We start from the raw sequence: 25,498 nt of genomic DNA, 5'->3' as shown, positions 1-25,498 counted from the left end.
TCAATAAAAAAAGAAAAAAAATACAACACCAAGGTCAAAACATCAAATCATTCATGATGGGGCCCATTGTCACATCATTAGCGGCAGCACTAATTAGTGATATCACTCATTTTTCTTATTTTAATAAAAGAGTTATTTATTTATTTATTTTATTTATTATAACAGTATATCACTAATAGGATTGTAGCCTTGTAGGGTTTAGTGGTTTAAGAGAGAAAGAGAGCTAGATACAGGTGTTTGTAGATAGAGAAACAAGCTGTTACATGTTCTATAGAGAGAGAGAGAGAGAGAGAGAGAGAGAGAGGTGTTTTTTGGTTACAAAATCTGAAGATCTCTATTGTACTCAATTACTGAGACCTCTCTTATGATGGCTGAAACTCTGATCACACACAATTCACACGCAGATGAGTCATCGGACCCTCCGGCTCCGCCGTCAGTCGAATCTCTGTTCAGCAGAAAAGTCGATTTCCACCCGGCGAAGAAGCCATTCTCTGGGTTCAGCAATGGCGGCGGAGGGTTTCGGTCGAGACTCTGAACCCAACTACTATCTCGGATCCACGGAGGCTCGGTGCGTCGGGCCAGGGCAGTGGTCAATCGGGTCTGGCTGGGAAGAAACCAGATGGGTCGGAGTTTTTGGATGTTGGGTTGGATCCTGAGCTCAGTTTTGGGATTACTTTTCGGAGAATTGTGAGTAGTTGTTCAGTTGATATGTATATATATGTGTGTTGTGTTTTTGGTAATTTCTGCTTTGTATTGTTCTATGGTTTGACAGTCTTTTGCCCTTTGTTCTAGATTTTGATTGGTTTAGTTTGTTGTTAATTTCTATACATTTTTTCGTTGTTTGTATTGCATTTTGTATACTTTTTCAGGTTTTTTTGTTTGTTTGTTGGGATTGGGTAGTTTGCTAGTTTTTCAATTAGATTGTTTTTCTTTAAAATTCTCTCTCTAATTATTGGATTTGCTTATAGATTAGGCTTTTGGTTGATGGATGCTTTAGTTTGTGTTTTATTTTAATTTTTTTCAAGGGTTTATTGTGATTTTGCTATCTTTATTAGTTTGATTTGGCTTATTTGTATAATCAGCCATTACATTGTTAATTTGTAGGTGTTTGATTATTTATATAGTTGTATATTTACTTTTACTTTTATTAGTTTGAACTTTGTTGAATGTTGACTTGGTTTGAAGTTATCGGTTTGCTTAACTATTAGGATGGTATGCATAACTTACAGGGTGCAGGACTGGAAAATCTTGGAAATACTTGTTTTCTCAATTCGGTTATATAATGCCTCACATATACAGAGCCTTTAGCCGCATATTTACAAAGTGGGAAGCATCAAAATTCTTGTGAGTTTCTATCACCCTCTCTCCCCTCATCTTGCACACAATTTACTAGATGAATTGCACTCATGATTCTGTGATGCTGTATTTTCATGTTCATTATATGTTTCCAGAAAAATTTCTGAAGTTGGATGAACAATTGGTGATCCAAACCTTGATTGAAATGATCTACGACAAACCCTACCCGAGCTTGGCTCAACCTTAAATACCCTGAATGCAAAATGGACAAAGACACGACCACTTGTCTTCTGATATGTATGTCCTTGACACAAGTACATTTTATTTTCTCATTGGTGGATTGTTTAGGTAAATATGTGTGCGCATGATGCATTTAAGTTTATGCACGAGTTTCATAAAATTGGACATACATGCTTAAACTTGAACTTGAATCAACCCATCTTATAAAACCCAGAACTTGGGCAGGCAACCCTACCTGTTTTGTGTTCTCATTCTCTTCCCCCAATGACCATGCCCATCCCCTAAATTGGCCGTAGATATTCATAACCATTTAGAGTACTCACCAATGAACTGCAGTCGTATGCCAATCGTATAGATATTAATATGCTCCCGACCCTTAGAATCAATACTTGCTTGTTGAAGATGCATGTGTAGGCAATCCAAAATTTTTAACGTTGAAACAGCTTATTGAGTTGGAAGAAGAGTACACATATAGTAATTGTCATTAATCTTTGTGCAATTTTTGCCAAAACAAGTAAATCAGTGGTGGAGTTAAGTTTTTTTTTTTTTTTTTTTTTTTTTTCCTGGAGTCAATCAACAACTAATTGATTATGCTAAATTTTAGTTTATATAAAATATATCAGTGCTAACTTTCCCACAATCTTATATATGTATATCCATTATCATAGAAAATGATGGAAAACAAAACCCTAGCATACAAAATTAATTCACTAAAAATTAAAACTAAACAATTGATTTCTACAAAAATTACTTCATTACAAAGAATTGATGAATTGAAAAAATTAAATTATTATTAAAGAAGTTTTAGTGTGACCAATAGAGGTAGTAGTGTAGAGATGCGATGCACTGACAGTAGATGGAAGTGTTAGGGGACCGGGTAGGCCTAGATTAACGTTGACTAGCGTTGTAAATAGAGATATGGATCTACTTAATTTGACTAGCGAAATGGCCTTTGATGGAGCCACATTGAGAAGAAGAATTCATGTAGCTGACCCCATTTGATGGGACTTAAGACTTAATTTGGTTTGGTTTATTAAAAATGTTTGAGTTCAAGTTTTGTTTACTTATATCTTCATAAAAAGTGAAAAAGATGTCAATCACAAGGATGTAAACTCTTTTTAAGAATTATTTATCTCATGACGTGGGATATGCGACTTGAAAGTTCACTTAAAGAGATGCTTCTGAATATGATTTTAGGCTTAGTTTCATATTTTAGGAATTTGATTCACTACTATTATTGGATGTTAACCATTGACTGGAAAAAAAATCTTGAAATATTTAAAAGAATACTAAATTGGCACCTATTCTTTTGAAAATTTCACTAAGGTCATTTGACTCCACTCAAGAGCATGTAGCTCTGCTTCTGAAGTCAATAATCAGAAAACCTTGACAATTTGTAACTAATTAATTATTGACTTTGTATCTACACAAGGAGAGAATACAATTACCTCCAGGGTATCTTACTATAACCTGAAATGTGCTTAATACTATCCTTTCTTCTTGTTTTTTTGTGTGTATTTTTTGTCTTGTTTTAGTATTTCTCAAAGGGGATAAATTTTTTATTATTTTCTCAAAAAGGGCTAAGCATTTACCCCAAATTTGCTGTGTGGATAAAGTGAAAATTTGCACTCCATTTAGAGTTTCCCACACTCCACTTTGAGTGTGCTTTAAAATTCCAAAATGTTTGAAGAAATGGATTAGGTAACATGATAATGGACTGCTAATAGGTCTGCTGTTATTTTTCTCTTTTTATATTTTAAAGGTTTTCTTGGGTGTATATATGGTCTTCATTTTTTTTATTGTTGATTCCTATGTCTAGAACATTTGTTTGTGTTAATATTAGTATTCTTCATACCTTAATTTATTTTTTCAATCGATTCATGAAGGTTGTATTGCTGGATTTTGTGCTTTGTGCGCTATACAGAAACATGTTAGCCTTGCCCTACAATTAACTGGGAGAAGCTTAGCACCAAAGGATCTTGTCTCAAACTTGCGGTGTATCCTTATATTGTTTTATCGTGAATCACTTTCTTGAATTTCTGTTAAAGTTGCAAGGTATTTATTTATTTGTTTTAAATTTTTAGCTTTATACATTTGAATGTATTCATTATCTGCTTTACTCCCTATAGTTCAAATAGGTTTTCACAAGATAAAATTTTTTATGCACTGTGGGTGTTGAGTTAAAGTTTGAACATTGTGGAAGCGATTTTCCCTTTCTCTTTTATTGAAATTGTGCCAATGCATGTTTCTTTTTCATAACAATATGAGGAAAATATGAATTTTTGTATACAAACTAAGGTTTCAGGTAGCTCAGAAATCAAATTTTGTATCATTATAATTTTACCTTGCATCTAGGATTCAAGGAATTTGGACACTAACTGGTAGTGTGAGGACATATTTCCCGCATAGCTTCTATGAGTCGTAAGTTAAATTATTGTTCACAACCCCCTCCTCTCCAAAAAAAAAGGCTAATAAACCCAACCACCACAACATGGGTATTTTCTTCTTCTTTTTCGTAGTTTTTAGAATTTGGAATCCTTGATCACATATTAGGCATATCTCAGAACTTTCGAAATGCCAGACAGGAGGATGCTCATGAGTACATGGTAAATTTGCTGGAGTCAATGCACAAGTGTTGCTTACCTGCAGGAACACCAAGTGAATCACCTAGTGCTTACGTGAAAAGCTTGGTTCACAAGATCTTTGGTGGTCGGCTCCGTAGCCAGGTAAACATTTTTTCTTGTATGCCTGTTTCTGGAACACGTTGCCTTTGGAAATAACCATGAATTTCATTGTTATATAAATACTGACAATAATCTAGAAGAAGTTTTTGATGGATTTGCTCACAATAATAGAGAAATCTATTAGCATTTGAGAATCTAGCTGTTTTCTTCATTAATAGTCTTGTTTTTATTTTCAGGTGAAATGCATGCAATGCTCTTTCTGCTCCAACAAGTTCGATCCATTCTTAGATTTAAGCCTTGAAATCAACAAGGCAGAATCGTTGCACAAGGCACTCATACATTTTACTGCCAAGGAATATTTAGATGGAGGAGAGGGACAGTATCAATGTCAAAGGTGCAAGCAAAACGTAAAGGCTCTCAAACAGCCCTCAATTCACAAGGCCCCTTATGTTCTTGCCATCCACCTAAAGCGGTTTGGAACATATCAACCTGGGCAAAAGATTGACAAGAAAGTTCTGTTTGGTCCCACATTGGACTTAAAACCTTTTGTCACTGCACCCTATGTAAGTGAACTTTTTATTGATGCCTGCCTATAATACTCATAGCTTGTATGGGTATAGTGGGGAACCAATTTTGTTTAGTTGTAACCAAATTTCCAAATTTTCAATGCCTCCATTTTCTATTAATCTGGAAAGTTCATTGATTTGAACATGTTATGTCCACAAATTTGATATTGTCATTGACAATCAAATGGATTTTATGTTTTTGAAATTAACAAAAATTGGAATGGTTTCAAGTATACTAGCTGCCAATAGAAAACGGGCTTGAGAGGATATTACACATACATAACAGGATTTAGCTTTTTGTATAGAACATTGGCAAATGTGGAAACATGAACCAAATTAGAAGCATAATGGGGAATGACTTGAAAACTTTCACCTGGGTATGCATTTACCAGGCATTTTCACCTGGTTTTTGATACATTTTCTTGCCAACATTTTATTCCAGTTACCCACATGTTGTGTTGGTTTTATGGCAGGGGAAGCAATGTGATATTGGCATCTGGAACATGTATTGGGTGTGGTGACTTTCTGCCATGTTCAATCTCAGATGATAGATTTATTATGCTCAAAACTCATCCACACGTGTAACACTTGAGTTGCCAAAGGATGAATGATAAATTGCTAATAATTAAAAAATCTGGTAACCAGATTTTTATAAATAGCCAGTTGGATAAAAATTCCTGATGGACCTACAACTTTATTGATCTAGAAACTAAATCTGTTGTGTGTGCTTGGTAAATCTCTTAGGTAGCATTAGTACCAATTTGATGAGTGATTGATACCCCATGTGTTTTGTGCCATGGCTAATTCTTTGATTGTACTTGACAGGATGGAGATTTAAAGTATACTCTTTATGGTGTTCTTGTTCATGCCGGTTGGAGCACACATTCTGGCCATTATTACTGCTTTGTTCGCACGTCAAGTGGCATGTGGTACTCCCTTGATGATCATCAGGTATTAGTTCTATCTGTCTGTTTGTTGGTGCCTTTTTGAAGTTTGTTTGGACATACTCCTTGACAATTTGGAGCCTTCATCTCTTAAGGGTTTCACTTTGAACGGTGTACTTGTTCTTTAAAATGCTGCATTGGTCGAAAAGGGATACAATTTTATTGCCATGTTTCCTAGATTTGTTTTGCTAGACCTTACAAGGGCATGTGGCGTCAATTAGGATATTAGCTAGCTATCATGTTGTATCAAGATATTTGTTTGCGGCCAATAGACCATTTTTACATACTTTACCTTTCTTCAACTCATAGATGGTATGATACAAGCTTACTTGATCCTCCGGTTAGCTTAGCTCCCTTTGTGTACAATTTATGTTGCTAGACTGGGAAGATTACCCATTGCTTTGATTAACAGTGTCCCAATACAGAACTGTGGAATTCTTGTTTTATAAAAAAAATAAAAAAATTGATAAAATAGATCTTTCTCTCAGACAAGCCATATAGTGGATATTAACTATGCCACCAATAGCTGAGGAATACGTAACTCTTTGGATCTATGAACTAGAAACAACCTGTCCTTATTGTTTTATTATTGCAGTTTTAACCACCATGCCTTTGGTTCAAATCTCAGGACGAAGCCAAATCTAACAGTTATTAGCCAATCTGAAAGCCCCTCTGGGCTCATAACACAACAGCCATGGTCTTACTACCCACCCTTTGTGTTCACAAATAAATTCTTCTTTTCTCTTTATAGGTCCCTTTTTTCCCTGTGTTTGAAGAAAAATTTTCATCTCTTGGTTTTTTATTATTAATTTGTTGATTATGATTTTCTAACATCATTTTAGTTTGGTGATCATGCAAAATTAATTTACTAAAATGCTTAAAGTTAGATCATTCAAATTATCTCTCTTAACTCATCGTGCGATACTCATGAAATTGTGGCAAGATGCAAAATTGAATAATGTAAAAAAGTATCACACGATTCTAGTTACAAGCCAATGTCGACACACTATATCTTAAGCCATACAATATGAGATAAATCGAACAATACATATAATTATTGTACGATTCTGACAACATTGCATAATACATAAGTGTCTCAAACTAGCCACCTTGATAAGATTGTTGCTATATGCCCTCCAATTTCTTTAGACCCCACTTTTTCATATTTTTATTACCATTTTGCCCTAGCACAAAATACCTATTTTATCTTTATCCCTAACCACTCAAACTCTACCTCTACCTCTACCTCTACCTCTACCTCATTCCCACATCATCCATTGGTTGCTCTGGCCTTTCCCCTGCCCTTACCCTTGCTTTAGCAACCATCTCCCGCCCATCCCTTGCTTTTCCCCACCCTCACCCGCCCTTTCCCAGCCCATCCTCGGCACCTACCCCACCACTTTCGCCCTCCCCCCCCCTCCCCTCTCTCTCTCTCTCTCTCACAATTAGAGGGGAGGCCGTCAGAGGGTGGAGAGGACTAGGGTGGCAAATGGAGGATGGGGGCTAAGGAGGTGACGGGGAGTTGAAAGAGGCTGAGGGAGGACAGGGAAGGGATGCTAATGGTGGTGGTGGAGGTGGGAAAGGGTTGTGGAGTGGCGGTCGGAGCTGCTGAGGGGCAGGGGGATGGTTGTTGGAGTTGGTGGTAGTGGGTTGTGTGTGGGGTGGGTAGGATTACGGTTTGCTAGTGGATGACACTTTTGGTATTAAGTGGGGTGTCAAAAAAAAAATAATAAAAATCAAAATTTGTTGGTGGGTGCTCTAAGAAATTTGGTGAAGCTGTTATCAACACTCCCTTGATAAAATGATTTACTTTGGCGTGACCTTACTACACTTGGTTGAGTTTGTTAATGATTTCCTAGAAATATGATTTGGTAGGACATTAAATTGCAATGTTGCCACAACGTTACCCCTAACCACAACTTCATTTGTTGATTCTAAACCATCAGCCAATTCATACCTCCACTTAGTTTCACCCAAGCTTCAATCTGGTCATGGATAGATAACCTAGCTTCACATCCACTAACAGTGACGGTTACCCTATGCAGATTGGCTTTTGCTATGGCTCTGGTGGGTTCCCTTAATCAAAGCCACTACCTATTTGTTGGGAATGGCTATTGCACAAAATGAACTCTCAATTATTTCATGGATCCTATTTCTATTTTTGTGAAGTCTTGACCAAGGGGATTCTTTCTTGTACAAATGGTACTTTGAACTTGGACTGAGTATGAAAAAATTGACTACACTTTTATCGTTTAAGTTGTTTTGTCGGACACAACATTAAGATGGAATGATACATAGTAGCCTTATCTCTATGCTTGAAATTGACTATACTTTTATCTTTTAAGTGGGTTTGAGAATATTGCCCGATGATGAACATGAGAGATCGTTTGAAACTTTTGAATTGCCCACTTTTATTCGAAATTGGATGCACTTATATATACTTTAGCCTAGTCAAACACATTAACCAACCTTTTTCTAGACCAATCGAGCCTTAATAGACCTCTAGGGTTCAAATTCTTTTGGAAACCTCTTTCACTTGTTACGATCCTAAAAAAGGATTTTGTTTTTGTGTGACATGTGATGTGAAGAACTTTGCAAATTTCAAAATTGCCTAATATGGAGTAAAGGCAAAATGGATGCTTTATGTAGTATATTGGACAACATAGATTGTCTCGCCCTCGATTTTTATAGATCAATTAGGCGGAAACAAATTAACTTGGTGACAAAGCCTGGAGTCTTGGGGGTGTACTCTCTCCAAGGTTCAGGGATCGAAACTTCTTAGGTGCTAACAGTTCTTTGGGGCTATCGGACCAGGGGAAAACCCTCGAATTAACCATGGTGCACTTGTGGGAAATTCCTTGCCGGGGACTTGTGCACTCCTGGGACATTAGTCGGGTTTTGATCTAGACACCTCTGTCCATGCCAATAAAAAAAAAAAAAACCTAAGCATGAGGTTTTAATTAAAAACTCCCTTTATTACTTAGTTCATTCTCAAAATCCCTTTCCATAGCCAATTCTCATTCAATTATGAAATTTAGGTTTGTCTCGTAAAATGTGCCCAATGGCCTTAAATTGTATGAGGCTGGAAAAATGTCCATTTTTCCTTTATAAGAGCCTAACTGAACTTTAGGTGACAAAACAAGTGTTCTGATAAAATTCAGCTTGTATTAGGAAGCATGCCATTTGATAGTTTTTGAAATAATTTGCCCTTTAAATTCAAAAACTCTAGTGTTCTCTCACGTACTAAACACATTCTCGCTAGGCGCCCAAACTAATAAAATGAAGTACATCATGCAATAACAGAAATAAATGTTTAAGTTACATACCCGAAATTAATTAATATAATAATCCAACAAAAGATGTAAAGGCATGCAAGCCCAATTAATGTAGGGTTTGAACTTAACATGACAAACTATGTCCCAACGCTTACGCCGGCGGGTGTCCATTAGTACCTACACAATGCAGAGGGGGGGGGGGGGGGGTGAGTATTGACACTCACCCAACAGTAATCTCATTTCTTACTAAGTAAACATGTTAGTGTCGTGGCAAATAAATTGTGTAATGGAATGTCCAATTTCTTAACTTAATTTTATTAAGTCCATCTTATTTAATTAACTCACTAGAGATAATTAAATAATGGAAAGAATCCGAAATCAATAACCCACCAATAGGGCTTCAATAACCTGCCAACAGGGTAAAAAATTTAGCTTTGCCAACACATACCATCTCCAAGCTATAAATAAGTACATACTAGGTCCTACATTGATCTCACCCGATGCTCCCTCTGAGCTGCATGTTAGAAAATCCACACCACCCTCTCCACAGAAGCTACTATTGCTATCACCTGCGTAGTGTCCGGGGTTCTAACCCTCAAATAGCTCGATCCACTATCTCCTGAAGCTTATTGGCAATGTCGGCTATAAGCCTATAACCTAGGCCACGCCTGTAAAATCAATAGTACCGACCGAAAATCAACCGAGTACAAATAAAACTCCAAACTTGGTTATTTAACAAGCCTCGTTTGGGGACTTACTTTTTTAGCCAATTAGCCAAAAAGCTACTAAATTAGCCAAAAAGCCAACAACTCATACCAAAAAGTCAAAGATTCTCTTTTCTCTTTACTTTTTGCACATCTTTTCGTAATTAGCCAAAAAGTCATCCCAAACATACAAGTTTTTTTTACCTACCTTTTTAGCCAAATAGCCAAAAAGTTACTAAATTAGCCTGTTCCCAAACGAGGCCTAGTCACAAAATTACTTTTACAGTTGGAATATTTTTCGACACTTGGCCATTTTCTCAAAAATGTTCTCCTTGGCCAATACCCTTAAGGGATTGACCTAAATGCCATTAATGCACAAATTACTAAGATGCTCTCAAGGACAAAATTACCAAATTGCCCTCAAGGCATAAATTATCAAAATGCCTTCAAGGCATCATTTACCATTATATCCCAATTAACCACAAGTTAATTTCTTATATGATAAATTCAAGAATTTCACCCAAATTACTTTTAATGGATTATTTTACCCTTAAGTGGCCAAAATCACCATTTAGCCCTTATAGTCTCCAAAATTCATTAAATAACCCAACAAATCCACAAAAGTAACTTAAACCTTAAAATAATCATAAGAACATATTTACTCAAGAAACTAGCAAGCAAAACTAGTTTGAAAATTTTGAAAAAAATAGCAAAACTCAACTAAATCAAACCATGTTTTTAATTAGGCTATTTAACCCCATGATTAGTCTAACTACATTATTTTTCTCAAATTTTCAACACTTCTAAGATTTCACACGATTCTAACGTTATCCAAAAACTATGTTGCACGGACACGGACACGGGACACGACACGACACGGACACGCGAAAACGCAAATTTTCAAAAAATAGGGGACACGATATGTTGGGGACACGTTTAATATATATAATTTTATTTATTTATTATATGTATAAAATTAAAAAAAATTTATTAGTTCCTATATAATTATAATAATAATAAAATTAATAAACATATTTCTTAAATTGTTTTTAATAAAAATGATTTTTTTTAATAAAAAATGACTTTTTTTTAAATAAAAATAATTTATTCTATAAAGTTTAGGTTTAATAAAAATAAAGATAAAAGAAAAAAAGAAAAAAAAGGGAGGGGAGAGAGAGAGAGATGTAATCAGGAAGTGAAAAGAAGGGAGTGAAATTAGAAAGAGAGAAGAGAATAGAAGAAGAAAAGAGAAACGAACCAGAGAAGATGAATTAGAGACGAAGACGAGCAGAGAAGATGAACCAGAGCAGGTTAGGGCTTCTTTGATTCATCTCTTTTGAACCGATTAGGACTTTTTCGTTCAATCAATCTCTCCCTCAATCTGTTTCCCTCTTTCTCTCCAACAGCTTAGGGTTCTTCGATCCGTGTCCAGAAAGTGTCATCGTGTGTCCATTGCGTGTCCAATTGAAAAAATTCAAAAAAAAAAAGAGGACACGTTAGAGAGAGTGTCGGACACGTGTCCACAGCGTGTCCGATGCGTGTCCGTGTCCGACACTTGTACGCCAGCCTTGGGAACGTGTCGGTGCTTCATAGTCCAAAAATTATGTTCTTTACATCAAAAGTCTTAGAATATGGCATAGACAACACCTTCTGATATTTGAGTAAAAAGCCCCAAATGTTTCTCGTACCCAATTCTTTCTTTGTTTTCGTTCTCTCTTTTACATGTGTATGTAAATATATGTATTATGTATTAGGGTTTGTGATATAGAAGAGGGAAAAGCCAATTTGCAGAGCAAGGGCGTCAATGAATCAATGATGAACCACTTGCATTGAAGGTTGGCAATAGTAGAAAAATTGCGATTCTCCGTGCCTTTCAAACATAAAGTTTCATTTTGATTATGGCCTCGAACAAATCGCTACATCCCATATTTCTTTTTCGTCTCTCTGTTTTTTGGGTGAATCTAAACTTAATAGTTTTCTTTGATTTGGTTTTTTTATTTACTTTTTCTTTACGATCTCATCTGTTTTTCCCCCCCTTATTTTCTTCATATTTTTTTTTTTACTATTGTCAGATTTTCTGTTGTTTTGCTTGATTTTCTCCTCTACCAAAGAGGATCTGTGTATTGAAATCCTTTATGTTTTTTGATGGATTACACAGATAGATACGATTTGTTACCCGTATTATGACTATTGAATATTGATGATATGATTTTGTTGATGTTGTTTGAACTTATGAGCATCGTATGATTTTTCAGCCGCAAAAGAATTAACCAAAACATTATGAGTTAAATTATTTGAAAAATATTATTTATAAAATTATTGGAGATGGTTAGAGACTTGGGTGATGATGCATAATGGTTCAAACAAATGATGGAGGGGTGATTGTGATTTGTAATTAGGTGGCAGAGAGAGGTCAGTGTAATTTAAACTTGTGGGGATGTCTCCATCTTGTCAAAAGCCTCAATAGATAGGTCAGTGTAATTTACCCAATTATTTAAAAAAAAAAAATCTTGGACTATATCATATTTATTAATTTTTTACATATAGTAGTAACAAAACTAGATTCAGTGTAGTTTACCCTATTATTTTAAAAAATTCTTGGACTATATCATATTTCTTAATTTTTTGCATATAGTAGTTGTTAGAATTTACCATTCACACTCACCTACTACACTCCACTACTCACACTCACCTACTACACACTCACCTACTACACTCCACTACTCACACTCACCTACTACACTCCACTACTCCTCACCTACTACCCAAACCCTCTCCTATATAATGCCACTCTGATTTGTAATACAAAATATCAATATAAATCAATCAATAATACAATTCTCTATTTCTCTTTATACATTAAATTTCTACATGGTATCAAAGCAAGGTTAAGCACTTAGTATTTTTCGTTTCACCGGCGGGCGGCAACCTCGCCTTGGCCGCCCGCCGGACCTCAACCTATTCCGCTTATTTTCTACACATACCTTCCCATCACTGCTCCTTACCCTACTCCTGGAGCACTATTAATAGGTGATGCTTTCAACATGCGTCATCCTTTAACTGGTGGAGGAATGACTGGAGCCCTGTATAAGGTGTTTTGTGCATCTCCTGATCAAGCAAGGAAGGAAATGCGTGAAGCATGTTTTGATTATTTGAGCCTTGGAGGTGTGTGTTCAACAGGACCAGTGGCTTTACTCTCTGGTCTAAATCCTAGCCCATTGAGCTTGATACTCCATTTCTTTGCTATAGCCATATATGGTGTTGGCCGTCTCTTGCTACCATTTCCTTCCCCTAAGCGCCTGTGGATAGCAGCTAGATTATTTTTGGGTGCATCGGCTATCATTTTTCCCCTCTTTCTCTCACATGGGCTTGTCTCCTATCTCTCCTCCGTTTGATTTCAAAATCCATTATTTTTATTTATTTTCTCCAAACCACTTTCCTTATTTCCCCCATCGTTCATTTTGATTTCAAATATATTTTTATTATTTCTTTCTTTATTTTTCTTTCACATTATTTTTTAATCTTTTTCAAATTCCATTCATACCATATAGCTTTGCACACCAAACCATCTTTTATTCATCTCAGGGATCAACCCCGATCACAATTTTAACCAAAAAAAAAAAAAAAAAAAAAAAAAACAACACAAACCACAACACCACAAGATTTGTTTTCTTTTCTGCAGACGGCCACCCACCGACCTCACTTTTTCGCCTATTCTGCCGGTCTTTTCTTCTTGCCTCCGTCCTGGGCGGCCCTTGACGGTGTTGCCTCTGTGTTTCCCACTCCACTGGGCACGATCACTCCACCCTGCTCCTCCACTACAGCATATGGCGGACCTCCAAATCGGAACATCACGGTGGCCTTCCGCTTCAGCTCCTTGTTTTCTGCCCTTAGCACACTTATCTCTGCTCGCGCATCCTTATACATGCGTTGGAGCAGAGCCAGCTGGGAGTTTACATGCTGCACCTCATTTGTCCTACTCTGCAGCCGGTTCGACAAATTTGTGACCGCCGTCATGCTTTCCACACATGTCTTCAAAGTATACTGGTTGGCCTCCACATCTGACTGCACCGCCATTTTTTGCTCCACCGACCGCATCGGAAAGTTCAATGGAGCAAAACCAGAGGTGTTTGGTTGAGGTTCACTGGCCACCGCACCAGTTATTTCTCTTGTGGGCTCGTTCAGTTCTGGAAAGAGCGTGAGCAGGTTCTGGGTAGCTGGACGGGAAGAAGAGGCCATGTTTTGGGTTGCTCAGTGTTTCAGCGTAGGGTTTACAGAGTGTTACAGACTATCTCTCTCAGCAAAACGAAGAAGAGTCTTTGTTTTTTCAGAGGTTTTTCGCAGCTTTTCTCTGCCTCAGCCTCAGCCTCTGTCTTATAGCCGAGGCAGCCACGCGCATCGCGCGCCTCTTGCCATCAGCCGACAAACGGGCACGCAAGCCAAGGCGCCCACGTGCCTCGCCATCATGTCTGGCACACCTTTTGATGAATTGGGCACGCCTTTTGATGGCACGCCTTTTTATGATTTGGGCACGCCTTTTGATGGCACGCTTTTTGAAAAAATTGGGCACACCTTTTGAGGGTGCATTTTTTAAGGGTCCGACAAGACTCTGTAAACTGTCCCGACATTAATTTCGGTTAGTTCCTTTATGGGTCCGACAAGACTCTGTAAACTGTCCCGACATTGATTCCGGTTAGCTCCTTTATGGGTCCGACAAGACTCTGTAAAACTGTCCCGACATAGATTCCGGTTAGTTTCTACCAGGGTCCGACAAGACTCTGTAAACTGTCCCGACATTGATTCCGGTTAGCTCCTTTATGGGTCCGACAAGACTCTGTAAACTGTCCCGACATAGATTCCGGTTAGTTTCTACAAGGGTCGACATGACCCCATAAACTGTCTTCTCCAACGGTCCGACATGACCCCATAAACTGTCTTCTACAACGGTCCGACATGACCCCATAAACTGTCCTTCTACATCGGTTTGACACCCCCATACAGTGTCCTCTACAACGTTATGACACCACCATACAGTGTCCTCTACAACATTATGACACCACCATCCAGTGTCTTCACCAACGGTCTGACACGACCATACAGTGTCTCCTATCCTTTTTAATTTTTATGTATTTTATTATTTTGTTCCTCTCTTCAAACTCAAGTTGGTTAGTTTCTATCCTCCTTGAGTTTGCGGGGGGCTGTTAGAATTTACCATTCACACTCACCTACTACACTCCACTACTCACACTCACCTACTACACACTCACCTACTACACTCCACTACTCACACTCACCTACTACACTCCACTACTCCTCACCTACTACCCAAACCCTCTCCTATATAATGCCACTCTGATTTGTAATACAAAATATCAATATAAATCAATCAATAATACAATTCTCTATTTCTCTTTATACATTAAATTTCTACAGTAGTAACGAAACTAGATTCAGTTTTCAGCTTTTTGTTTGTGGATTTTGATGTATTTTCTAGTCTAGAGCTTGTGACAGAGCCATTTATCTATTATTTTCTACTAAAATATTTATTGATTGCCAAATGGAATTCTAAGAAAAATGCTGCTAGTTTAGCTTACATATGGACTTCCTCTTTGCTCTCCAGATATTTTTTCCCTTTGATCCTTCCGAATTTTTTAGAGTTATGTTATGACTCTTTTGGCTTTGTAGTCCATTCTTATTCTCTATTTTTAACAAGCTTGATCTCAAGTATAGTTATATGATGCTACTTGTGGAATGACTGACTTTTTGGGAAACATTATTAAGTTCATTTAATCCTCTCCATGATATTGGTGTTTTTTAACAATTAGGATTACTTCATTTTTCTTGTTGTATTGAATTTAAGGAATTGGTTGTGCTATATGCTCCTATCATCATATTTGATGGTTGGTGTTATATCTTTGTTTTGTGATTTTTGCCCCTGTTCTTTTCTCAAATCATTTTTCTTGTTTAGCTTTAATTTTCACTTTGATATGATTTTTTATTGAAGCATTTTGGGTGTTAATTTGTAGGGTCAAGAAGGAATCTGGAGGGAAATATATAGAGAGATGGGGGGAGAGAAAAACGGTGGCGCTACTTGCATAATGATGTCGCCAAATTGAAGGTTGCTTATAGTAGTCCATAGGTTCCTTTGTTTTTCTTTGCTCAATCAAACTTTGTTTTGTCGTAGGAATGACTCATTTTTTGTTGATAGAGCTACTATGTATGTAGCAGCAGATATTTGAAAATTGAAATCAGTTTGTGCAATTAAAGTTTAATGCTTTGATTTACTAGGAAAATATTTGTTGTTTATTTTTTTCAAATGTAAATAATCATGTTTTCAAATTTAAAAAGTCAGATTTTTTTTTTTATTTATCAAATACCAATCATGGTTAAAATAGAATTGAGATCTTTTGTCATTTACAATGAGACTAATTGAGATGTATGTTTTAGAAATGATCACAGTTTTATTCAAAAACTAAGATCTTTTGCCATTTATAATCACACTTAATAAAAAAATGTGATCTTTTGCCAACATAATATTCAATATTATCTGATGTTCATAATGAAAGTAAATCTTCTTTTCGTATTCTTCATTTCATCAAGTAAGATATACAAAATAAATCACATGCATTACACATTCATAACTCTTGAGCCTGAATACAAAACAATTTCATGTCTCAAATAAAAAATGGCCCCAAGGGTTTATATCTTCCAAGGAATATAACCTTGTTATAAAAAGAAGGGTTTGATTAAAATTTCCCTGGTTTGGTTAAAATAATTTTCTCTGATTTAAAATTGTGAACAAACACGGAGAAATTTGTGAACAAAGCCATAGAAATTCTCTTTGAACATAGCCAAAGAAATTTCACTTCTCTGTGAGCAAAGCCAGAGAAATTTCATTTTTCTCTGGTTTGAACCTAGAGAAATTCTTTGGGAAGTTCAGAATTTCTCTGGAGTCCAGAGAAATTAGAATTTCTCTGGGATCGACATTTCTCTAGATCAATGTTGAGGGACCTTAGACATTATGAAAATATTAGATGCCCTTTATGCTATAAAATCTTAATACCAGGGACCCTAAAAAAAAATCCCCTTGAATCTATTATTCATTAAATATGTATATCTTAATTCAAATTAAATATTTTGAATCCTTTTTATTCGCAAGGAGCTGGATGAGAAGAAACTCTCACATCCGGTTCTGTAGAAGAGATGGAATTTAGAAAAAACCATCAACTATAACCCCAAAAGAGCTAAATTCCGTAAACAACATAGAGCAAGAATAAAAGGAATATCTTATCGAGGCAATCATATTTATCGAGGTAATCGTATTTGTTTTGGAAAATTTGCCCTTCAAGCACTTGAACCTGCTTGGATCACCTCGAACAATGAGACGAAATGTAGATAAATTAAGGGGTAAAATTGAAAACAAAATGTCATTCAAAACAAATAAAATAACTTCTCACCAAATTATTTCACAAAGGGTAGATCTCTCACCAATAAAAAATATACACTGGACCTAATGTCTTATAACGTCCTTAGATTAGATTTATTACCAAATTACTATTTTATTTATTTATTATTATTCATTTAGAATGGTCTTCAATAAAAAATAATTTCCTAGAGTTCAATAGGGAAAAATATGCACCATGTAATTATCTACACGGTAATTAAACTTCAGGAAAAATGTAACCACACCACCGAACCCAATTATAGTTTCCCTCCAATGAATATCACCCTTTGGGAATCTCCATAATGCATTTTATTTGAAAGGCCAAATTTTATTTTGATCCATATGCAGATTATACTCCTCTTATTTGAAAATAATCATATAGTCCTTTCATAATTTGTAAACTGAAATATACTATTAAGTCAATTAAACATTTAATAAAAAAAAAACTAAAATATTCTTACATATAAGTGTTAGCTATATATTTTGTAAAAGCCAGTTACAACTAGACACGTGGCAGAATAAGGGTATTATTGGAAAATAATTTAAGTCTCCAATCCTGATCGTACACGTGGTGATGATAACTGGTTCTCACATGGTCTGAGCAACATTGGATCAGTAAAGAAATGCAAGGTGACGTGGCTTCAACGGTTATTCATATTCAAATTCAAATACAGGAGGGAAGCCTAACTGCAAATAGTGGCATAATGGAGCTACTTCTAAGGCAACATGATCAGCGATCATGGAGGAGCAGTTCGACGGTTCGAAGAGCAGTTCGAAGGTCATCTTTGACAAGTATAAATAGCAGAGAGACCCCCAGGAAGAAAAGGAGAACTCAGATCATACATACCAGTCTTTATTTCATATTTTACTTTCCAGTTTTACATTCCTGTACTTTCAATACCTGCACTTTACATATCTGCACTGCACTTCAATTCATAGGAGTAGTCTCAAGTAGATTCAAGTGGACTGTTGCTGTAAACCTCTTCGAGGCTGAGTTTGGACTATTGTAAGTTTTTCATTTTTATGAAATACTTCCATTGTTCTTCATATTAATTGTTATTTCTCTTAATTTCTCCTAAGTCAAGCCACCAGTAAAAGTCCTCTTCATTGAGGCTGAAAGAACTAAAACACAATCGTCTGATAATTGGTTGGCAATCACAATTTCTGTAAGGACTGATTGATCTTTGCTGGCACGCTCACATTTACAAAAATACCCTTCGAAAAGCCAAAAAGCCAACATATATTTTTGGCACGCCCAGTGGGACTATTAAAATATGGCTAGACGAAGACGACAAGGAGAAAATGAACGCTTGGAGGAAGGCGTAGAAGGAGAGGTAGAAATACCTAATCCAGAGGATAATGTGGTAACACATCCTGTGGAAACTCCCATGTTATCAGAACCTTTGGTCGAACAGACCAGTACTTCTGGACAAGAACCATATGCTCGTAGTATTGGACAAAACCAAGGAATTGGACCATCCACCATTCCATCTACTCAGCCAACAAATCCATGGGATGGCTTAGTAGATGCTATGGGACAACAACTAATGAACACAATGGAAAAATGGGCAACATCCTTCTTGGATCGAATGAATAATCATCAACCAACAAACACAAGACACACGGAGGAGGTTTTAAATGTCCCTCAGCAAAGATTGGCTAGAGATAAACAGCCTATGCAAGTTAATGGACATTCTAATGGTCAAACTAGTACCCAAAACTTTGAAAGACCATCACTTCAGTCTTGGTATGAACCTGTTTCAAGGCCTGCAGCGGGCCAAAATGCCTCAGTACTCAACAATGAAGCCATACAAATTGGTGGACCTGGCCAAATACAAGAAACTGGGACAAGAACGGTTACAAATCCCATGTTCGAAGCCATACCTGGTACTAGGGGGTATAATAATCCTTTATTCGAATTCATACCCGGGGGGTTGGAAGGTTTTCCCACAAATGGAAGGGATACAACATCTGTTCCAACACCTTTTGTAGGTCCTTTCACAGGACAGGCTCAAAGGGGTTACCCACACCCCCAACAGCAACCTGCACCACAGGGGCACCCAGTCCCAAATATGCAACCTTATGGACCAAGAGGACCACAGGCACAAGTTTGCCCACCGAACCCTGTGTTTGTCCCTCCAGTAGTGGTTCAGCAAGCACAAAATTTGGTTCCTAGAGACCAGATTGCTGATATTGTTAGGGAGATATGTGGACCAATGGCTCGGGGGGTCCAGACTCCTATATACAGAAAACCATACCCAGAATGGGTAGATAGGGTACATGAATACCCAAGAGGATTCAGAATACCAGATTTTACTCTATTTTATGGAACTGGAAATCAGTCAACTGTAGAGCATATTGCTAGATTTGCTGCTCAATGCGGTGAATTCACTAATCATGATTATATGAAACTGAGATTATTTCCAAATTCTCTGACTGGAGGAGCATTCGTATGGTACATCAACCTTACACCTGGGTCCATTCAAAATTGGCAACAGATGGAAGAGGCATTCCATGCCCAATTCTTCCAATCAGAGTTAGAAGTTTCCATGGCAGACTTGGCTAGATTGAGTCAAAGGCCTGAGGAAAAGGCTACTCAGTTTATTGCCAGATTTAAAAGGGCTCGGAATAAATGTAGAGTCATTCTCCCAGAGCCAGAGTTTGTAAGATTGGCTCAAAACGGTTTAGAGTTCAGGCTTCGAAAGAAGTTTGATTCAACTGAGTTCAGGGATTTGGTCGAATTAACCTATAAGGTGTCTAGATATGAAGCATTATTAGAAGAAGAACAAGATCGAAATAATGCCTCGTATAAGACATATTATAGAGATCCCAATTATGAAATCGACGAAGCAGAGATTGTGGGCAAAGAACCTGTAATTTGTGAAGCATTGATTCATAAAGACACCACCATCGACCAGCAGTTTAAAAAGAAAGATTTCCACAGAAAGTATTCTTTCGATCTGACAAAAGCAGATGACATTTTTGACCATTTGCTTGCAGCCAATTTCCTTAAGTTACCAAAGGGAGTAAAACTGCCATCTCCAGATGAACTTAAAAGAAAAATATATTATAAATGGCATAACTCTTGGTCTCACTCGACTAAAAACTGCATTGTTTTTCGAGACAGGATCCAAGAGCAGATTCGGAAAGGAAGTCTGAAATTCCCAACCAAAACAGAAAAGATCATGGAGATTGATAGTAACCCGTTTCCAGAAGTTGGAGAAGGCACAGCTAATGTGGTTGTACCAAACTTCCAGAATCTATCTCTGCAAGAGTTGGAAGAGGTCAACGTGCAAATGCATACTGCCAACCAGACAACTGCTAAGAAGGAGACTAGAAACCCACCAGTTATTGGACAAGGTTTCTCACATCAGAAGGAGCAATCTGACGAAGAAGCACTAGATGACAATTCCTTGGAAGCAGCTGTAATGCAGAGGATGTGTCCCAGGTGCAGACTGAGTCATAAATGGTTGAGGGGGCTTCAAATTGATGGAAAGCAATACTACAGAGATGTTCAAAGACATTCTAAGCCAACCAATGCTTACAACAAAAGGCCGTATCCGGGTAGTGATAGGCAGCGACCATCAATGGTTGAACCTGCAGTGGACAGAATGCATGCTAAAGGCAAGAGGTCCTTGTATGAGTCTAGACCACCTAACTACTACAGAGTGGAAAGTAACCATTCTGAAAGAAGATTGGGGAAGAGTTCAGGTTACGGGATTAAAGCCAGGGATTGGCCTCCTAGACTAACCTCACGCAGAACTGAAAGTGGCCACTTTCATCAAAGGCCAGAAACAGACTCGAGACATGAAGTCAGGAACAAGCATCTACTTTCACAGCCAGTTTCGAAGGCGGTTTCGAAGGTAGAAAGAAACAGTTCCACATCTGGATTAGTAGGTTCGTGGGTGCCTGGAGTCCCGGACTGGTTTGTAGTGCAAAACAAACCTAGGGAAGTGCTTGCTTATGGAGATGTTGTAAACCAAGGCAGGATGATCAAGCCTCCTATGGTGGCTCCGAATAACTGGGTGCTGCTTAAACATCCAAAGACGAGGGAACCAGACATGGTCCCAGTCATCTCAAGATCACAGAGGAGAAAAATTCAACGCAGGTACACCCAGTACCAGAAAGATCTGAAGGAAAGTGGAGAAAATTCTTCACCAGTCAAAACGGAAGGAAGGAAGAACCCAAAGTCAGACCATGCTCCAAAGCCGGTTCCACAGAGCAAAGTGGTCTGCAGCCGAGAACAATTGGCTAAGGTTCATGTCGAACTAACAGCCAGAGAGAAGGCTAGTTTAGCTGGATTGGAGAAGGCTCTGATGGAGAGTGATAGTGAGACAGAATAAGAGATTGGCACAAGCCAAAAGAAAGAAATGATGGAAGAAGAGATGTTCGAAGCCTTCATGGCTGAACAAACGTTTCTGACTGAAGAGCCAGTTGAGAAAGATCCTTCGAAGGGATCAGTTAGCAATGAAATACCAGAATGCATCATGCAGGATGTTTCTGAGGAAGTCGACCAAAGTGACCAAGAGGGGAAACAGGTACAGCCAGCCATCCAGTTTGGCTCATTTCCCCCAGTATCAGTGAACATGGTACACATACTACCACAGGAATTCCAAGCTGGAGATGAGAATCAAGAAGGGCAGGAAGCTGATCCAGTTCAGATCTCTAGTGAAGACTCACAAGCAAGTATGGTGCAAGATAATTTCGAAATGGTTACCCCGATGGAAGATGAATATGAGAGCGGGGAAGTGGTAAGCATCAACCTATCGTATCCATTCGAGTATCCCTCGAATTCCGTGACACAACATGTTAAGCCTTTGTACATCAAGGCTTTCTTCGATGGGATACAACTGAATCGAGTCCTAATAGACAATGGGGCAGCAGTAAACTTGTTGCCAAAAACTTCTTTGAAGAAACTAGGGAAAAGGAATCCCAGGTTGATCCCAACCAGCACAACCATCGCTGGTTTTGCTGGAGATAAGCAAATGGCTCAGGGGATTCTACCCATTAATTTAAGTGTGGGAACCAGGGATTGCATGACAGCATTCTTCGTAATCGACAGTAATGCTAAATATAATGCTTTACTTGGAAGGGATTGGATCCACACTAACAAATGTGTGCCTTCTTCTTTGCATCAGAAAATTATGATGGCTTTAGGCAATGGAGAGACAGAGGAAATCGATGCAGATCCTCAACCCTTCATAGCCTGTGCAGACTTTGCGGAGGCTAAATTGTATATTGAGGGAGTGACACCGCTCAGTATACTGATGAAAGATGATGGTTCAGCCGAAGTGACGGCTGATGAGGAAGTGACACAATTGAAGCACTTAGTCCAAAAAAGTGCTGATGAAGAGGTCGTTCTAAAGGATGACAATGACGCCTGGTTATAGGCAGAGAAGTGAAAAGCAAGAAGCCACATCCTTGGCTCTGATTAAATTCTCAACATTGGATGTAGAAGCTATAGTCCAGAGAGTACAGGAGCAAGAAAGGGAGGCCATGATACTCGGCTGCAAGCAGAAACAGCAACAGGTCAGAATTTTGACCCTTGGGAAATATTGTGCATTGGACATTGAGACAAAAGTCTAGGAGATACAGGAGGAGGATGCCTTATGGACAGATTTTGTCTATGAGGAGGAGGGCAAGGATGTTGAACTAAAGAACCTAGGAGCAGAACAAAGCAAGAAGGCTACTTCGAAGGTTGAAGAAATCAAGGAAGAAGCTTTGGTAAGTCCTCAGGCACAAGACCTTTTAGAAGAAGTAAATCTAGGGGAAGGTTCTATACAACAGCCCACTTATATAAGTGCTTGTTTGAATGCTCTGGACAGAAACCAGTTATTGGTTGTTCTGAAGAAATACAAAGATTGCTTTGCATGGTCTTATAATGAACTACCAGGATTGGATAGGTCATTAATGGAACATAGGCTCCCCATGAAGCCTAATTTCAAGCCTTACAAGCAGAAACCAAGGAGGATGAGTCCAGAAGTAATTCAGAAGGTCAAGGAAGAGATCCTTAGACTCCTCAAGGCAGGTTTTATTAGAACAGCCAAGTATGTCGAATGGCTATCTAATATTGTGCCTGTAGTCAAGAAGAATGGCAAAATGAGGGTATGTATCGATTTCAGAAACTTAAATCTGGCAACTCCCAAAGATGAGTACCCTATGCCTATAGTGGACTTGCTGGTAGACAGTTCAGCAGGTCACCAAGTCTTGTCAATGATGGATGGGCATTCCGGCTATAACCAAATCTGCATTGCAGAGGAAGATATCCACAAGACAGCATTCAGATGTCCTGGGAATATTGGCACCTTTGAATGGGTTAAAATGCCATTTGGTCTAAAGAATGCTGGAGCTACATATCAAAGAGCCATGAACACTATCTTTCATGATCTCATTGGAGGGTATTTGGAATGTTATATTGATGACATTGTGGTTAAATCCCAATCCATGGAAGAGCACCTGTTTCACTTAGAAGCAGCCTTTGAAAGAATGAGAAGGTTCAAATTAAAGCTCAACCCTCTTAAATGTGCCTTTGGCGTATCATCTGGAAACTTCTTGGGTTATGTGGTACACAAGAAAGGAATACAGATTGACCAGAACAAAGCCAAAGCCATCATTGCAGCCAGGCCTCCATCAAGTAAGAAAGAATTGCAGAAGTTCCTTGGACAGGTTAACTTTCTTCGAAGGTTTATTTCTAACACTGCAGGAAAAACTAAAGTATTTTCTTCCTTGTTAAGGCTGAAAGCTGAAGAAGAATTCGTGTGGTCAGCAGAGCATCAAATTGCTTTCGAAGGTATCAAAGCCTACTTGGCTAACCCTCCAGTGCTGATGCCACCAAAGGGGAACAAGCCATTGAAGTTGTACATAGCTGCAGCAGAGGATTCATTGGGAGCTTTCTTAGCCCAAGACAACGAAGAAGGCAAGGAGCAAGCTATTTATTACCTTAGTAGGTTTTTAAATTCTTGTGAATGTAAATATTCAGCTGTTGAAAAGCTGTGTCTTGCTTTGTATTTTGCTGCAATAAAATTAAGATATTATCTTTTGCCTACAACTGTCTTGGTAATTGCAACCACAGATTTGGTTAAATATATGTTATCTAGACCAATGTTGAGGGGAAGAATTGGCAAGTGGATACTTGCCTTATCAGAATTTCATCTAGAATATGTCCCTCAAAGGGCAGTAAAAGGGCAGGTTTTAGCCAATTTCTTGGCAGATCATCTATCTCAAACAGAGAGCCAGGAGATAATGGTGCTTGGTATGGCTAATGTTGAGCCATGGCAGATGTGGTTTGATGGGTCGAAAGCCAATGGTTTAATTGGAATTGGTGTTGTAATAAGATCTCCACAAGGGGTAGAAACTACACATGGTTTCAGAGTAGATGAAGCCACTTGTTCTAATAATCAGGCTGAGTATGAAGCTTTAATAGTAGGATTAGAAATCCTTATTGGGCTACAAGTACATGCAGTTGACATATTTGGAGACTCTCAATTGGTGGTTAATCAAGTGAAAGGGATTTTCAAGTGTCAAAGCATAAGTATTTTGCCATATTATGTTGCTGCATTACATTTGCTTTCTCAGTTCCAAATAGCAAATGTAACCCATGTTCCAAGATTCTTGAATATTAGAGCTAATGATGTGGCTCAAAAGGCTTCGAACTTCAAGAGAAAGGATAATTCTCAAAGGGGCATAAGTCAGACAACATACCAGAAATTAATACAACCTTTGAATAAAAGGAATATGGTCTTGGAAGCCAACCATAATGACTTACAAGAACAAGATTGGAGGCATCCAATAATGCAATATTTAGCTGGTCCATCTTCGAAGGCCAGCAGGAAGGTCAAATTGCAGTCCATGCAATATATGATATATGGTAATGCTCTTTACAAAAGAGGGGGAGATGGCTTATTGCTGGAGTGTTTGGGCCCAAAAGAAGCATTAACAGCCATGGCTGAGGTTCATGAAGGCATCTGTGGCGCTCATCAGCCTGGTGTAAAGATGAGATGGTTGCTTCGAAGGCATTCCTATTATTGGCCAACCATTCTTAAGGACTGCATCGAATATGCAAAAGGTTGCCAGGCATGCCAAAAACATGGCGCAATAAGGCATGTGCCCATAACTGACTTACATGCAGTAGTGAAGCCTTGGCCATTCAGAGGATGGGCCATGGATATGATTGGCAAAATACACCCACCTTCTTCGAAACATCATTGTTTCATTCTGGTGGCCACTGATTACTTCACTAAGTGGGTTGAAGCCAAGCCATATAAGGCTGTAGATCAAACAGAGGTCATTGGGTTCATTAAAGACTTGATCCATAGATTTGGCATCCCACAAACCATAACTATAGA

At 38.0% G+C, this 25,498-nt stretch overlaps 1 non-coding gene and 1 pseudogene across 2 annotated transcripts; both read left to right on the top strand.

Moving 5' to 3' along the window:
* The first annotated feature begins 219 nt into the window (after positions 1 to 219).
* LOC114306424 (ubiquitin carboxyl-terminal hydrolase 23-like) lies at positions 220 to 16,002 on the top strand (annotated as a pseudogene). The gene is made up of 7 exons (XR_014366452.1): positions 220 to 687; positions 1,230 to 1,344; positions 3,423 to 3,533; positions 4,090 to 4,262; positions 4,457 to 4,783; positions 5,612 to 5,737; positions 15,736 to 16,002. The product of XR_014366452.1 is annotated as a ubiquitin carboxyl-terminal hydrolase 23-like (transcript).
* Positions 11,500 to 11,632, top strand: LOC145789984 (small nucleolar RNA snoR86). Its single transcript, XR_014328539.1, has one exon. It is a non-coding gene; the product is annotated as a small nucleolar RNA snoR86 (small nucleolar RNA).
* Positions 16,003 to 25,498: the final 9,496 nt, after the last annotated feature.

Source organism: Camellia sinensis, chromosome 4, assembly GCF_055761805.1.
Source record: "Camellia sinensis isolate YWXY chromosome 4, ASM5576180v1, whole genome shotgun sequence".
NCBI classification, from domain to species: Eukaryota; Viridiplantae; Streptophyta; class Magnoliopsida; order Ericales; family Theaceae; genus Camellia; species Camellia sinensis.
The sequence above is the reverse complement of the archived record's forward strand: the minus strand, read 5'-3'. Positions and strand labels throughout refer to the sequence as shown.